Source organism: Mesoplodon bidens, assembly GCF_964165515.1.
Source record: "Mesoplodon bidens genome assembly, chromosome: 6".
Classification (NCBI taxonomy): Eukaryota; Metazoa; Chordata; class Mammalia; order Artiodactyla; family Ziphiidae; genus Mesoplodon; species Mesoplodon bidens.
This window is the reverse complement of record NC_138162.1, coordinates 3,628,624-3,632,552: the sequence shown is the minus strand read 5'-3', so window position 1 is coordinate 3,632,552 and position 3,929 is coordinate 3,628,624. Positions and strand designations below refer to the sequence as shown.

Here is a 3,929-nt window from a genome sequence, read left to right as displayed (position 1 = left end):
CCTGGGACCTGGCTGGAAGCTCAGTCTCCAAGTTTGCAGGGAGAAAGGCTGGAGAGGGGCTTGGGAAGGAAGCCCAGGATTTGGATTTGGGGAGCAGCCGCCACTCCCTGGCCCAGAGGACATGGTGGGTCCTCACCTTCCTGAGCTTTGGTTTGTCGACCTGTACGTGGAGCTGTGTGTCTAGGCTGCTGCTGTGAGGGAGGAGCACGTGGGCAGGAGCCTGAGGCCAGGCAGCAGATGATTTGGGTGCCCTGCCCCGTGCTGTGCACACAGGGTACCCTGACCGAGGGGGCTCTGCATGGACAGGGCTGGGGCAGGGCTGGGGGGCCGGGTCGGACCAAGGCATGGCGGCCTCTCCTTTCTCCCTGCTCCCAGACAGCCGGAGCCCTCTGGTCCCCTCCAGCCTGGGCCACAGCGAGGCCCTCCACCCCATCTTCCTGCTCTCCCGTGCCCGCCCGCTGCTCGTGACTCCACCGCAACCGGGCGCGCTTTCTCTAGCACAGCAGGTCTCCAAGTGTGGTCCCCGTGCCAGCAGCACCAGCTGGAAACCTGTTAGAAATGCACATTCTCAGGCCCCTCCCAGGCCTGCTGGCTCAGAACCCTGGGGTGGAGCCAGCACTCTGGGGGTTGGTTCCTCCACACACCTGGGCTTGAGAAGGGTGCTTCGCACAAGTCAGATCAGCTGAGTCCCCCGTCGGCGCTCCCTGTGGGTTCTCAACCCAGCGGAGACACGCAGGATATTTATGAACACTTACTTTGGGTAGGGAGTCTGCTCAGTGTCTGTTAAGTCTTACAAAGAGTGTGCAAGATAGATGCTGGGTATTTCCGCATTTTCCCAGGTGGACGGAGGTGCAGCCCCTCCCTCGGGTGACCCAGCGTCTCTCCTGTCCCCCTGGGAGCCGGCATCAGCAGAGGGGAAGGCACTGGCCCCACGTGTCTGCTCCATCTGCCAAGGGCTGCCCGCCACCCCCCCACCCGACCGACGTTCACCCGCGTGGCACAGGAGGATGGGTTTAGGGTGGCATTCTGTCTCCCCACGCAGCCCAGAGAGACAGCCCCACGAGGACTACTCAAGAGTCGCAGGCATTTAGATTGCCATCTTATTTAAATTTATGCCCGAGGATACAGGCAGAGAAAGGGCCATTTCAAAGTCAGTTTCTGCTTTATGGCTTTATGGGGGATGCATCGGGCAGCTGGTGAAAATATCTTGCCGCTCGCAGCACAAGAAGAGGATCACGTGGGTGGCTTGGGCTTTGGCTGTTTGGGGAAGAAATTCCGCCTCTCAGCCTGGGACCCCTTGCTGAGCCCAGTCCTTCCCCCCAGACTCAGCCCTGATCCCGGCTTCAGGCTCAGCCCTCCTCGCTTCATACGCTAGTTCCAGACTGAGCCCTCTTCCTTCTGCAGGCTGAGCCCTGATCCCAGCCCAGACTCAGCTCCAGCCTGGCCTGCATTAATTCCTTTATAAAGTCATGGCATTACTTATGAGGGTGGTAGATTTAACTAGAACTCTCACAGTTTCACGCACCTCTTTGGGCTGACGTACTGTGCAGGAGGCACAGCTCCGAATGCATCATGGTTCAAGGTAGCTGACCTCCGCTGCTGGAGGAACATCTGCCCACAGACTGGGAGTGGACGGGGATAGAGATGGTTGGTGGCTCCTGACACCTCCTTGTGCACAGAATGGTATCCTGGCTGTGGCAGCTGGCAGCCCCGGGGGGAGCCCAGCCTGGGTTCCAGGCCGCTGGGTTGACCCCTGCTCCCTCAGGCGACTTCACTGAGTCTCCTAAATTCCTGCAGTTTCTCTCTAATTTAATTCGGGGCTCAGACTCCGCATACTAGTGGGGTGGTGTTGCAGGCTGAGCCGAGCTGACCCTTACCAGGGGCACCTGTTTGTACACATCAGCCAGCACTGCCCCAGCCCTGGAGCGGCCCCCCTCGAGAGTGTGGACATCCGGCAGATCTATGACAAATTCCCTGAGAAAAAGGGTGGTCTGCGGAGCTGTATGATCATGGCCCCCCACCACGCCTTCTTCCTGGTCAAGTTCTGGGCGGACCTGAACTGGGGCCCGAGTGACGAGGAGGTGGGGGCCGGCGGTAGCAGTGGTGGCTTCCGTGGAGTGAGCAGCCAGTACGAGAGCCTGGAGCACATGACCCTCACCTGTTCCTCCAAGGTCTGCTCCTTTGGCAAGCAGGTGGTGCAGAAGGCGGAGCGTGCCAGCTGGAGGACGGGAGTTTCGTGCACCGCCTGCTGCGCTCACCCACGTGTGAGTACCTGGCGAATTTTCCACACAAACTGCAGCAGCTGCCCGAGCGCTATATGACGACCAGTGTCCTGGAGAACTTCACCATCCTCCAGGTGGTGACAGACAGAGACACCCAGGAACTGCTGCTCCGCTCTGCCTATGTCTTCGAGGTCTCCACCAGTGAGCGGAGGGCCCAGCACCACATTTACCGCCTGGTCAGGGACTGAAGGGAGACCCCAGAAGTGGCTCACCCCCAGAACACCCTCCTCCCAGGAAGGACCTCCAGCTTTCCTCACGCTTCTTACTTGGGGGGTGGGGTGGGCTGCTCCCTCTTAGGACCTTAAAAGCTCGGTGGTGGGTTGAACGGGCTGGGACTGAGAGGAAAGGATGGATCCTGATATTGGGACCTCACAGGGGTGTCTGAAAGGACAGATCACTGCAGAGCATTTGACACTGGGGACAGGAGTGAGACAGCCCCTGGGACAGCACGGGTTTCTGTCTCTGACAGGCATCCTCCCCCTTCTCTGTTTTGGGGGGCCCCAGTTACACATTGCCTTGTCCCTCTCTGTTTTTCAGCACCCCCCTTCTTCCCAATCTGCCTCTCCTTACCAGCCCCATCCCGGGACCCTGATATTGAATTTTGAAGGTTAACCCTTTCTGTGCAGGAGTACAGCCAGGTGGGCCCTGGAAATATCTCTATATTTTTAATATAACAAGAGATATTTATAAGTGGGTGTTAGGGTCGTGACTTTTTCTCGGCTGGGCAAGCAGTGGGGTGAGGCTTTTAAATCTCATGTCCTCCTCTAAATGAGCCGTGGGGCTAGACTGTGTTGCCTCCGTCTCCTCCCCTCCCCACAAAGTGTGTTGGTTTGTGTTTTGACAGAGGATAAAGCTATTTTACCAAAAAAAAAAAAAAAAAGTGCCTTGCAAGCCCACTAAGGGGGCTCCTGTCTTCCTGGCAGCTCCAAGGAGGGAGCGCAGTGGAGCTCCAGGGCCTGACACTTAAGGGGCGGCCAAGCCTTTGGCTGCTCCAGGGCTTTGTAGCAGGTGCTACATCTCCAGCATCTGCAGGGGGTTCGACCTGGGGCAGGGCGCGGGGGAGGAGGCCCGAGGCTGCATGGCACGACTTGCATCTTGCTAAGGCCGAGCCCTCCTTCCTGCCCTCGTGGTAGCCCGCACACCACCTCAGCCTGGGGGCCTCAGTCTCTCCTCTGTGGAAAGGGCACAGCATGGCTGGGAGTCAGTGTTTTCTTCCCGTGGTCCACCCTGTGCCTCTCTTGGCCGAGGCGTCCTTGACCCTGACCCTGACCCTGGGCCTGCTCCGCTTGTCCCTGGGATGGGAACCATCACAAATCTGTACCCCCTGGGCTCTCCGAGCTCCTGGGTCTTCTCTCTCCTCAGCCCCTCACTCAGCTCAGCACCTGACCTAACTGAGGGCAGGATGGGAACCCTGGAAGGATGAGTGTAGACCAAAGGAAGCTAATGTTTGCAGCATGTCTGGACCAGAGGCCAGTGCCTTGGGTATGCTGCTCCCCCCTCGGACCCCCACCCCCTCACCACGAGCACCGTCCCCGCATGTCCCTGCTGGTCAGAGTGTGCTGGGAGACTGGCCCCCGTGTGCACGCCCCACGTGCATTTAGACCATGAGCCATGTGCACACTGGGTTTGAGACACGGGACTGAGGGC

At 59.1% G+C, this 3,929-nt stretch overlaps 1 pseudogene across 1 annotated transcript; it reads left to right on the top strand.

Annotated features, from left to right (window-relative positions):
• Positions 1–344: 344 nt before the first annotated feature.
• On the top strand, positions 345–3,483 carry LOC308618809 (transcriptional enhancer factor TEF-4-like; annotated as a pseudogene). Its single transcript has 2 exons — positions 345–514; positions 1,856–3,483. The product of its transcript is annotated as a transcriptional enhancer factor TEF-4-like (transcript).
• Positions 3,484–3,929: the final 446 nt, after the last annotated feature.